Source organism: Pseudophryne corroboree, chromosome 9 (assembly GCF_028390025.1).
Source record: "Pseudophryne corroboree isolate aPseCor3 chromosome 9, aPseCor3.hap2, whole genome shotgun sequence".
Lineage (NCBI taxonomy): Eukaryota > Metazoa > Chordata > Amphibia > Anura > Myobatrachidae > Pseudophryne > Pseudophryne corroboree.
Genome location: NC_086452.1, coordinates 389,940,573 through 389,954,185, shown reverse-complemented (window position 1 = coordinate 389,954,185; position 13,613 = coordinate 389,940,573). Strand labels below are relative to the sequence as shown.

General features: G+C 37.3%; 1 long non-coding RNA gene across 2 annotated transcripts; it reads left to right on the top strand.

Moving 5' to 3' along the window:
- The first annotated feature begins 4,184 nt into the window (after positions 1-4,184).
- LOC134957067 (uncharacterized) lies at positions 4,185-12,732 on the top strand. Of its 2 annotated transcripts, XR_010186429.1 has the most exons (8): positions 4,185-4,218; positions 4,392-4,494; positions 4,962-5,025; positions 5,398-5,493; positions 11,234-11,336; positions 11,804-11,867; positions 12,244-12,339; positions 12,458-12,732. It is a non-coding gene; the product is annotated as an uncharacterized LOC134957067 (long non-coding RNA). The 2 variants fall into 2 exon arrangements; XR_010186430.1 differs by lacking the exons at positions 4,185-4,218; positions 4,392-4,494; positions 4,962-5,025; positions 5,398-5,493 and adding an exon at positions 11,027-11,060.
- Positions 12,733-13,613: the final 881 nt, after the last annotated feature.

Here is a 13,613-nt window from a genome sequence, read left to right as displayed (position 1 = left end):
GGCCCGCGCAGGGGCCACAGCCCGCGGGGGGGGGACAGGCGACACATCCCGAGATTACAAACAGCTGTCGGGCAGTCTAGATGCACCCCAGAGGCGGTGGAGCAGGAACAGGGCCACCAGGGAAGCTGCAGGGAGCAGGTAAATAGATTTGTAGAGGAGAGCTCCTTCTCCGTGCTGCCACTCGTAATGGCTGCCAGGCCACGCCCCCATTAGTTTTATTATTTTAACACTGTGGCAGAGCCCCTGGATGGATGAATGGGCAGAACACCCCTGAAGGACACAGTAGCATCCCCTGGATTGACAACACTGCACCTCTGCACGCACACAGCACAGACACGTCTGCACTGTACAAGCTCCGCAGCCAGAGTGAAATGGCTCTGATCACTGGGGACATTAGGTTAGGCGGGAAACCCCAAGCTGGACTCAGATCCCAGCTCGGATTGCTAAGTTTGGGTGGGTCCAGTTCTCCGAGAACCGGACCTGCTCATCTCTACTTCAAACCAATCGCTGTGCAGTTAGGCTGAGATTTGACCACACTATGGTGGTCATTCCGAGTTGTTTGCTCGCTAGCAGTTTTTAGCAGCCATGCAAACGCTATGCCGCCGCTCACTGGGAGTGTATTTTAGCTTAGCAGAAGTGCAAACGTAAGGATCGCAGAGCGGCTACAAAGTTTTTTTGTGCAGTTTCAGAGTAGCTCAAAACCTACTCAGCGCTTGCGATCACTTCAGACTGTTCAGTTCCTGTTTTGACGTCACAAACCCGCCCAGCCACGCCTGCATTTTTTCTCCCACGCCTGCATTTTTCCGAACACTCCCTGAAAACGGTCAGTTACCACCCAGAAACGCCCACTTCATATCAATCACTCTGCGGCCACCTTTGCTAGACCCTGTGTGAAACTACATTGTTCGTTGTAAAAGTATGTCGCGCGTGCGCATTGCGCCGCATACACATGCGCAGAAGTGCCATTTTTTTGCCTCAACACTGCACAGTGAGTGAATGCAGCTAGCGATCAACTCTGAATGACCCCCTATCTCCATTATTGGCCTAAGTCTAAACCCATAAAACCATGACTTAATTGCAATTAATCTGTTGGACACAGTAGAGAGTTTACAAAAAAAGCCTCTAAAAGAACCTGAAAGAACCTGAAATCCATAAAATGTCCAATTATACTAGACAATGAGATTATTAAGAATGGTCTACACAAGATATTAAACACCCCTAAGGAAGTCATTTTCGACAAAACGCATTGGAAGATACGCTATTACAGCTAAAAGTGGGCGGAGAATAGGTCCACGTGCCCCAAAGATGACAGCAAGTGTATTAATATCTGTCTCTGTTTTGTACAGACACCAATGTCCATTCATGTGAAAATGTTTTTTATTGGTTTTCTATATGTTATATTAAATTAAATAAGCTATCAAATAAACAAGGAGTTTTAAATAATTATAAATTGGTTTAATTTATTAACAGTTTATTTATTAACAGTTTCTTATATAGCGCAGCAAATTCCGTTGCGCTTTACAATTTGAAATAACAATAACAATAACAAACTGGGTGATAACAGTCATAGAGGTAGGAAGGCCCTGCTCGCAAGCTAACAATCTATAGGGAAATAGGCATATGTACACAAGGAAAGGTGCTATCTATTGCATAGAATGAGAAGACATGTGAGAATATGTGTGGACTGTACAGAGTGGATGCAATTTGATAGGAAGGTTTATGAAAGTTATGTGGGCGGTTCTGGAATTTGATACGCTTACCTAAAGAGGTGAGTTTTCAGGGAACGCTTGAAGGTTTGGAGACTAGAGGAGAGTCTTATTGTGCGTGGTAGGGCATTCCACAGGGTGGGTGCAGCCCGATGAAAGTCCTGCAGTCGTGAGTGGGAGCGAGTAATGAGTGTGGATGAGAGACGCAGGTCTTGTGAAGAGCGAAGAGGTCGGGTTGGGAGATATTTTGTGATAAGCGAAGTGATGTACGTTGGTGTAGTTTGGTTAATGGCCTTGTGTGTGAGTAAAAGTATTTTATATTGAATGCGGTAGAGTAAACCAATGGAGGGACTGACAGAGTGGATCTGCAGACGATGAACGTCTAGCGAGGAAGATAAGCCTCCTCGCTGCATTCAGAATGGATTGTAGTGGTGAGAGTCTCGTTTTGGGAAGACCAGTTAGGAGACTATTGCAATGATGTTTAATTGATACAGGTTGAGTATCCCATATCCAAATATTCCAAAATACGGAATATTCCGAAATACGGACTTTTTTGCGTGAGAGTGAGATAGTGAAACCTTTGTTTTCTGATGGCTCAATGTACACAAACTTTGTTTAATACACACAGTTATTAAAAATATTGTATTAATGGACCTTCAGGCTGTGTGTATAAGGTGTATATGAAACATAAATGAATTGTGCAAATGTACACACACTTTGTTCAATGCACAAACTTACAAAAAATATTGGCTAAAATTACCTTCCGGCTGTGTGTATAAGGTGTATATGTAACATAAATGTATTCTGTGCTTAGATTTAGGTCCCATCACCATGATATCTCATTATGGTATGCAATTATTCCAAAATACGGAAAAATCCGATATCCAAAATACCTCTGGTCCCAAGCATTTTGGATAAGGGATACTCAACCTGTATTGTACTTCTGGGTGAACTCAGTCTATCGTTTTCTATGTTAAAAGAAATTGGTTAATACCTCTTCAGTACAAGGCTATTAATTACGGACAGTCAACACTAATATATCATTATTATATATTATATATATATATTTTAATTTTTTTATTTTTTTTTCAACAGTTTGATATGAATATATTACAGTGATGTGCAGTGGGGTGAGGCAGAACCTTTCCTGTCATACTAACGTATATGCCTGAGTTTTGACTATATAATGTATACGAAAAATACAAAGAATATATTAAAATATCTTTATTGTATTATTCTAATCATTTTTATAGTCAAAACTGGAGTAAAAAGTCTATGACAAAGGAGGCAGTGCCTCCCCTGCCTACATTTGCCATATATCTCTGATCAAACTTCACCAAATGTCCAGCAGTTTATACTGCTGCACCTGTGGATAATGCCCACATGTACCCTTTGGCACATATATTGTGTGTAAATCTGGCTCTGGTACTCGCCAGTGTCTCCTGAGCCATTTAGCCCACCGCACGTCCCTGATTATTAACAGTAATAAGATATATACAGTATAATTACAGTTTTCCATATCATTGAGTAGTTCAAGAGACCAAAGAGAGAACAGTGACCCAATATATATATATATATATATATATATATATATATTTTGTTGAGGTAAGTTCCATTTTAAAAATTATAAAATAAAATTATAAAATTAGATTATATATAAATTTTTGATACGTAATATTGTCACTTATAGTAAAAATATACTTTTTTTCTATTAAATAATTAAACAATAATACAATAATATATATATTAAGTGATAAATATCAGTAAAACACTATGAACATATGTCACTCATTATAAATTTTCACGTTTAGATAATAATAATATTATGAGATTTTTTCAATAACATATATGAGCAATTCTAATTAATCCTTAAATCACCTATATCACCACTAATTTTAGTCTAATTGATTAATTGTAAAATTAGAGTGGTTAGCACTTAATTTAATTTGATTTAAAATCCAATTGGTGTAATAGTGGTCATCCGTAATTATAATATATATTAGTACTAGATCCATGAATTAATTGTTATCAGCCTTAGTAATTGATAATTGTATTTTTGCATTATTTAGAAATCCCTAGTGGTTCACGATAAGAAACAGAAGCAGACGCACTTCCGCCGGTACCGGAAGTGCGGGGCCGTGACACGCATCTGGTGATGCCGTGACACGCAAGGTGACGCACTTCCGCCGGAACCGGAAGTGCGATGACGCGCACGCGGCGCCGGTATTGGAACGCATAATAGCGTCCAAATTGTTGTTTTGTTTTTTTTTTCTTTTTTAGTATGTTGGCAGTGTTTCTAAATTTAAATATAAATAAAAATAATAATAAATAAAAAAACGAATGAGGTATATTCATTGTAATGTTAGATATATAAACTTACCCTTAAACTAAAAATTGGTCTTTAAAGGCTAACAGGAAGTGATGTAATATTCAGGGAGGTATAAAAGGATGCCCCATACTGCCTCTCATTTGTGGTTGTGATCCTGTGAGGTGGTGCATGTCCCAGTAAAAAGTAAGTCTAGAATTTGTTTGGTTACTGTTCTTTTTTGATTATGGTGATGAAAGTCTCCTTGATTCCCAATCAAATAATGGAGCTTACTATGTAGATTTATCATTTAATTGTGCTATTAATATAATACATTTTACTATATTTAAATCTTTATATCACTGGTTCCTTAATTATAGGGAGCAGTGTTGTTCAGGATTGGGAATTTATTTAAGTCCTCTTTGGTGATACCAATTGAAGCCGAGGTGGACTATAGGGTTCCATTATCCCTGATGAGATTAGGTAAGAAATTGATTAACTAATTTAAGTGCTAAATGATGTCAATAATTAAGCTCTAGATCCTGTGTTATGGGATAGAGATGAATCATAGCTATATAAGTAAAAAGGGCCATCAACAACTGCACTTTTATTCAGTTCCACAATGATTGTTAGTATTTATTTGGTATTGATTAATTAGCAATTGTCTGTCATTAATTACAATAAGCCCGATATAATGGAATTCCCTACAGAATTAATATCAATTAGAAGGATAAAGAACTGTCCAAATAAACCGACATCAGTATGGTCTTCTATATATAAGTGAGCAGAATGTATTGATTGTATGTTAAACTTAAATTGTAAAGAATACTGTTAGTACCGTCTTTTTTATAATAGTGGCCTATAAGACGGATACAACAGTATTTCTTTTAATTAACTATTGGATGTCACACTTGAGTGGTAAAGAAATGTTTTGCCCTTATCCCTTTTAGGGAATATATCATCATCTAACTCCAACCTAAATTGTCATTTTCTGTTATGATGAAATCTATTTAGGTATGTATTGCTTATTGGATTACATTATGTATATTTATGTTTGGTTATGGTGAATTTTGTATATATATTTTTTAATATGAACCCTTGATTAGGTGCCACCATTATAACCCTTTTTTATATACATACTTTCACTATTTGAATTGAAGCAACGTTAAAGGTGAAATGTTCACATTACATAATACAAACTCCATATATTATTGATGAGAATTCAATATACTTGATAAATCTGTTGAATCCTGTCATCAGGTTCACACCTTATGATTCCCTCTTCCCTCTTTTTTGTTTTATTTTATGTTGTGTGTGTATATATATATATATATATATATATATAGGTAGAATGTCTTTTTGATTATTATAATGATAATGTTTCAGATACCATATTAATTGAAAACATACTTGTGATTGGATGTAACTTTGAGAACCCTAACCATTCATAATCAGTGGTAATCCAATCTATTATAAGATCTGGTATGTATATCTATTTACATTTGATTTCAGTATTGTGCTGATTGTGATAATTTTATGTTGATTTGGAATTAGTTCTAAAGATCAAATGATTTATGTATTTCCCTCTGTAACTATATAGATTGTTAACCCCTGATGAAGTCCTAACGGACGAAACGCGTTGGGTTTTGCGATTTCAGATTCATAAAGCCTTCACCACAAGCATCTGGTTGGAGATATATCTCTTTAAATTTCTGATTGTGATCACCTGATTGTAAACTCCTCACATCAATTGAAATATGTGTTTATATAAGATTGTTACATCATTTTACTGAAATTTTAGTAATTTGTACCTAAGACGAATGTTTAAGTTGTAAATGTCGTCTGTTTGTGTATGAATAAAAGCTTTTAAACATAGTTATTCTAAAGGCGTATTGGCTCCCACTAGAACCTTTTTCCTTTTCATATATACATATATATATATATATATATATGTATAGTGTAGGCAAATAAGCGACACTCACCAGGCTTCTTATAGAGAAATGAATAAAACGGTCCTTTAATCGATTAAAGGACCATTTTATTCATTTCTCTATAAGAAGCCTGGTGAGTGCCGCTTATTTGCCTACACTACAATAGCTCCAAGGAGCTTAAGATGGCACCGCAGCAATTATAACATTATCCAGGAGGGAGTGCCGGACAACTGGACATATTATATATATATACACATATATATATATATATATATATATATATATATACAGGGAAATTCTGGCAGCACTCCCAACAGCAGTATAACGGTCCCGGTGCCTTCCTAGACCCGTAAGGCCACGGATCAAATATACACACCAATGCAGGCGGCACTCCGGAAAATAATGTGGACAATAGCAGGTTGAAGCAACAACGTTTTGAAGTTTTAATACTTCATCCTCAGGTTAAATATATATATATTTATAGAACAATTTACCCTTATCTCGCGCTGTGGTGTGGCTGCACCTCACAACCCCCCACCCCCACCCCCCGCTAGCAGAGGACCCACATAAACACAATATCTATAGAATTCTGAGGGTGCACAGGATTAAATAATTAATATTCAATCTTCTACCTAGCAAATAACTTTTAACTTTATTTAAAAAAATTATTAAACTCTGATCACATGCAAATTGTGGCAATGACTCTCATTACATAATACAGAATAAATGTTAATCCCATATAAATAAAGGATAATAAAGATGCAGATGTTCAATTATTCAAACATTATTCTTCAAACCCAACGTGTTTCGTCTTCGATGGGACTTCATCAGGGGCATACTTTTTTTGCTGGATTTTTTGGAGGAAATGAGGAAGAAAAAGAAGATTGAACAAACATAAAACTAATTATTCACAAACATGAAAAACATAATTGTCAAATGGTCATTCAATTATGCCAATCCAGGTAATGAGAATGGTCTATATAAATATAACGTTATAAAGATATCTAGCCTATCCGAGTTCTTATAACCAGATTTCTATATACACTGCTCAAAAAAATAAAGGGAACACTTAAACAACACAATGTAACTCCAAGTCAATCACACTTCTGTGAAATCAAATTGTCCACTTAGGAAGCATCACTGATTGACAATCAATTTCACATGCCGTTGTGCAAATGGAATAGACAACAGGTGGAAATTATAGGCAATTAGCAAGACACCCCCAATAAAGGAGTTGTTCTGCAGGTGGTGACCACAGACCACTTCTCAGCTCCTATGCTTTCTGGCTGATGTTTTGGTCACTTTTGAAAGCTGGCGATTCTTTCACTCTAGTGGTAGCATGAGACGGAGTCTACAACCCACACAAGTGGCTCAGGTAGTGCAGCTCATCCAGGATGGCACATCAATGCGAGCTGTGGCAAGAAGGTTTGCTGTGTCTATCAGCGTAGTGTCCAGAGCATGGAGGCACTACCAGGAGACAGGCCAGTACATCAGGAGACGTGGATGAGGCCGTAGGAGGGCAACAATCCAGCAGCAGGACCATTACCTCCGCCTTTGTGCAAGGAGGAACAGGAGGAGTACTGCCAGAGCCATGCAAAATGACCTCCAGCAAGCCACAAATGTGCATGTGTCTACTCAAGCGATCAGAAACAGACTCCATGAGGGTGGTATGAGGGCCCGACATCCACAGGTGGGGGTTGTGCTTACAGCCCAACACCGTGCAGGACGTTTGGCATTTGCCAGAGAACACCAAGATTGGCAAATTCACCACTGGCGTCCTGTGCTCTTCACAGATGAAAGCAGGTTCTCACTGAGCACATGGCAGTGGGTCAGTAATGGTGTGGGGTGGCATTTCTTTGGGGGGCCGCACAGCCCTCCATGTGCTCGCCAGAGGTAGCCAGACTGCCATTAGGTACAGAGATGAGATCCTCAGACCCCTTGTGAGACCATATGCTGGTGCGGTTGGCCCTGGGTTCCTCATAATGCAAGACAATGCTTTTCAACAGTTTGATATGAATATATTACAGTGATGTGCAGTGGGGTGAGGCAGAACCTTTCCTGTCATACTAACATATATGCCTGAGTTTTGACTATATAATGTATACGAAAAATACAAAGAATATATTAAAATATCTTTATTGTATTATTCTAATAATTTTTATAGTCAAAACTGGAGTAAAAAGTCTATGACAAGGGAGGCAGTGCCTTCCCTGCCTACATTTGCCATATATCTCTGATCAAACTTCACCAAATGTCCAGCAGTTTATACTGCTGCACCTGTGGATAATGCCCACATGTACCCTTTGGCACATATATTGTGTGTAAATCTGGCTCTGGTACTCGCCAGTGTCTCCTGAGCCATTTAGCCCACCGCACGTCCCTGATTATTAACAGTAATAAGATATATACAGTATAATTACAGTTTTCCATATCATTGAGTAGTTCAAGAGACCAAAGAGAGAACAGTGACCCAATATATATATATATATATATATATATATATATATAGTCAAAAAGAAGAGGCGGCACTCGGAGGCTTAAAGGAGTTAAACTGTATTATCACAAACGAGAACTAACGTTTCGGGGTCAAACTACCCCTTTGTCAAAGTGAACAAATGTGTAAAGAAACAAAGAGGTACCTTAAATACCCAAGAATCCCCCTCAGGTGAGCCGACACTGATCGGGCCGCACTGGCTGTGCGCTTCGTTTCCGGTCCTGTGAAGATGACGTCAGTCTATTCGCGTCTGGTTGCCATAGTAACTGGAGACGCCAGGCGGCCCGGCTGCAGCGCTGTATAAAAGAAAACTGTGCAACACAGTGTCCATCACCAAAACAACAATACAAAATAAATCTGGAAGCAGACATTATTGGGATCTCACACAGGAATATAATCATAACGATGTCGATAAAAGAGACATTTACAGACTATTGATTATAGATGCTGCAGCACTGACGTAGCCCGAAACAATAAAATCAATTTTTTGGGGGTCTGTAGGTGCTGTGAACAAATGTTCAGGAGCATTACGGGGATAAATGTTGGTGTGAGTGTTAAAACATGAATCCGTGTGAGATATCATTAATGTGACGGAGAAGACACCCTTATAGTAAATGAGGAAGATAACATCCCACACCCAATGGCTGTGGGATCACGGGTTCTGGTAGCATGGATCATTATTTAAAAATATTTAGACTCAGTTTTTCATTGAGCCCATTGCAAGGCAAGATCTCTGAACAACCGGTGGCCAGACACTTTGCCACTGCAGGTCACACTATGAAGGATCTGAAACACCTCATCATCGATCATGTCCCTAGACACATTAGAGGCGGCGATAGAGATGGAAAATTGCTGCGGCTTGAGACAAGATGGATTTTTGAACTTGGTACTACTAGTCCCCATGGGCTCAATGAAAAACTGAGTCTAAATATTTTTAAATAATGATCCATGCTACCAGAACCCGTGATCCCACAGCCATTGGGTGTAGGATGTTATCTTCCTCATTTACTATAAGGGTGTCTTCTCCGTCACATTAATGATATCTCACACGGATTCATGTTTTAACACTCACACCAACATTTATCCCCGTAAGGCTCCTGAACATTTGTTCACAGCACCTACAGACCCCCAAAAAATTGATTTTATTGTTTCGGGCTAAGTCAGTGCTGCAGCATCTATAATCAATAGTCTGTAAATGTCTCTTTTATCGACATCGTTATGATTATATTCCTGTGTGAGATCCCAATAATGTCTGCTTCCAGATTTATTTTGTATTGTTGTTTTGGTGATGGACACTGTAAGTTGCACAGTTTTCTTTTATACAGCGCTGCAGCCGGGCCGCCTGGCGTCTCCAGTTACTATGGCAACCAGACGCGAATAGACTGACGTCATCTTCACAGGACCGGAAACGAAGCGCACAGCCAGTGTGGCCCGATCAGCGTCGGCTCACCTGAGGGGGATTCTTGGGTATTTAAGGTACCTCTTTGTTTCTTTACACATTTGTTCACTTTGACAAAGGGGTAGTTTGACCCCGAAACGTTAGTTCTCGTTTGTGATAATACAGTTTAACTCCTTTAAGCCTCCGAGTGCCGCCTCTTCTTTTTGACTGTGAATTTTTCCTGGAAGGCACCGGAGCATCTGTGCAAACATCAGTGGGAGTGCCGGTCCTTTTTGGAATGTATATATATATATATATTTATTTATTTTGTTGAGGTAAGTTCCATTTTAAAAATTATAAAATAAAATTATAAAATTAGATTATATATAAATTTTTGATACGTAATATTGTCACTTATAGTAAAAATATACATTTTTTTCTATTAAATAATTAAACAATAATACAATAATATATATATTAAGTGATAAATATCAGTAAAACACTATGAACATATGTCACTCATTATAAATTTTCACGTTTAGATAATAATAATATTATGAGATTTTTTCAATAACATATATGAGCAATTCTAATTAATCCTTAAATCACCTATATCACCACTAATTTTAGTCTAATTGATTAATTGTAAAATTAGAGTGGTTAGCACTTAATTTAATTTGATTTAAAATCCAATTGGTGTAATAGTGGTCATCCGTAATTATAATATATATTAGTACTAGATCCATGAATTAATTGTTATCAGCCTTAGTAATTGATAATTGTATTTTTGCACTATTTAGAAATCCCTAGTGGTTCACGATAAGAAACAGAAGCAGACGCACTTCCGCCGGAACCGGAAGTGCGGGGCCGTGACACGAATCTGGTGATGCCGTGACACGCAAGGTGACGCACTTCCGCCGGAACCGGAAGTGCGATGACACGCACGCGGCGCCGGTATTGGAACGCATAATAGCGTCCAAATTGTTTTTTTTTTTGTTTTTTTTTGTTTTTTAGTATGTTGGCAGTGTTTCTAAATTTAAATATAAATAAATATAATAATAAATAAAAAAACGAATGAGGTATATTCATTGTAATGTTAGATATATAAACTTACCCTTAAACTAAAAATTGGTCTTTAAAGGCTAACAGGAAGTGATGTAATATTCAGGGAGGTATAAAAGGATGCCCCATACTGCCTCTCATTTGTGGTTGTGATCCTGTGAGGTGGTGCATGTCCCAGTAAAAAGTAAGTCTAGAATTTGTTTGGTTACTGTTCTTTTTTGATTATGGTGATGAAAGTCTCCTTGATTCCCAATCAAATAATGGAGCTTACTATGTAGATTTATCATTTAATTGTGCTATTAATATAATACATTTTACTATATTTAAATCTTTATATCACTGGTTCCTTAATTATAGGGAGCAGTGTTGTTCAGGATTGGGAATTTATTTAAGTCCTCTTTGGTGATACCAATTGAAGCCGAGGTGGACTATAGGGTTCCATTATCCCTGATGAGATTAGGTAAGAAATTGATTAACTAATTTAAGTGCTAAATGATGTCAATAATTAAGCTCTAGATCCTGTGTTATGGGATAGAGATGAATCATAGCTATATAAGTAAAAAGGGCCATCAACAACTGCACTTTTATTCAGTTCCACAATGATTGTTAGTATTTATTTGGTATTGATTAGTTAGCAATTGTCTGTCATTAATTACAATAAGCCCGATATAATAGAATTCCCTACAGAATTAATATCAATTAGAAGGATAAAGAACTGTCCAAATAAACCGACATCAGTATGGTCTTCTATATATAAGTGAGCAGAATGTATTGATTGTATGTTAAACTTAAATTGTAAAGAATACTGTTAGTACCGTCTTTTTTATAATAGTGGCCTATAAGACGGATACAACAGTATTTCTTTTAATTAACTATTGGATGTCACACTTGAGTGGTAAAGAAATGTTTTGCCCTTATCCCTTTTAGGGAATATAACATCATCTAACTCCAACCTAAATTGTCATTTTCTGTTATGATGAAATCTATTTAGGTATGTATTGCTTATTGGATTACATTATGTATATTTATGTTTGGTTATGGTGAATTTTGTATATATATTTTTTAATATGAACCCTTGATTAGGTGCCACCATTATAACCCTTTTTTATATACATACTTTCACTATTTGAATTGAAGCAACGTTAAAGGTGAAATGTTCACATTACATAATACAAACTCCATATATTATTGATGAGAATTCAATATACTTGATAAATCTGTTGAATCCTGTCATCAGGTTCACACCTTATGATTCCCTCTTCCCTTTTTTTTGTTTTATTTTATGTTGTGTGTGTATATATATATATATATATATATATATATATAGGTAGAATGTCTTTTTGATTATTATAATGATAATGTTTCAGATACCATATTAATTGAAAACATACTTGTGATTGGATGTAACTTTGAGAACCCTAACCATTCATAATCAGTGGTAATCCAATCTATTATAAGATCTGGTATGTATATCTATTTACATTTGATTTCAGTATTGTGCTGATTGTGATAATTTTATGTTGATTTGGAATTAGTTCTAAAGATCAAATGATTTATGTATTTCCCTCTGTAACTATATAGATTGTTAACCCCTGATGAAGTCCTAACGGACGAAACGCGTTGGGTTTTGCGATTTCAGATTCATAAAGCCTTCACCACAAGCATCTGGTTGGAGATATATCTCTTTAAATTTCTGATTGTGATCACCTGATTGTAAACTCCTCACATCAATTGAAATATGTGTTTATATAAGATTGTTACATCATTTTACTGAAATTTTAGTAATTTGTACCTAAGACGAATGTTTAAGTTGTAAATGTCGTCTGTTTGTGTATGAATAAAAGCTTTTAAACATAGTTATTCTAAAGGCGTATTGGCTCCCACTAGAACCTTTTTCCTTTTCATATATATATATATATATATATATATATGTATAGTGTAGGCAAATAAGCAACACTCACCAGGCTTCTTATAGAGAAATTAATAAAACGGTCCTTTAATCGATTAAAGGACCATTTTATTCATTTCTCTATAAGAAGCCTGGTGAGTGCCGCTTATTTGCCTACACTACAATAGCTCCAAGGAGCTTAAGATGGCACCGCAGCAATTATAACATTATCCAGGAGGGAGTGCCGGACAACTGGACATATTATATATATATATATGTAGGAAGAAATCGGCGGCACTCCAGGATTTGGTCAAACAAAACTTGTGTATTATTACATCACAAGATACAATACAAAACCGACGTTTCGGGGCCCGTAGCCCCTTCTTCAAGGTGTATGTGGTGTGTGATAAGTGCTTACCTTATAAGCCGTGAATTACCCGCCAACCGAACGTGAGGACGGACGCCTCCGGCCACTCTGTCCCCGCCGCGCTCCCTGGACTTCCGGGGTCCGCTACGGATGACGTCACGCGTCTATGCGTCGGGTTGCTATGGTAGCAGCCGGCGCATAGGATCGCGCTGGCCGGGGCTGTCAAAACACAAATAAGTGAAGAAAGATTTAGACAGTGGAACACCCATACATAACGTGCCTATGTTATAGTGCAATGTAGGGGGTGTTCCCTAGAGCATAGACGTAGAGATGGAAACATCAAATGGGGTTGTAATATGTGCAAAATATATATGTGCAGGAGAACCCCCTATTATCAGGAGCCGTGGTAGCCTGACAGGAGAAAGTGCTGATGGCTGCGAAACCGAGTAGTGACTCCCATCCCCAGATGTCAGCTAACTGGG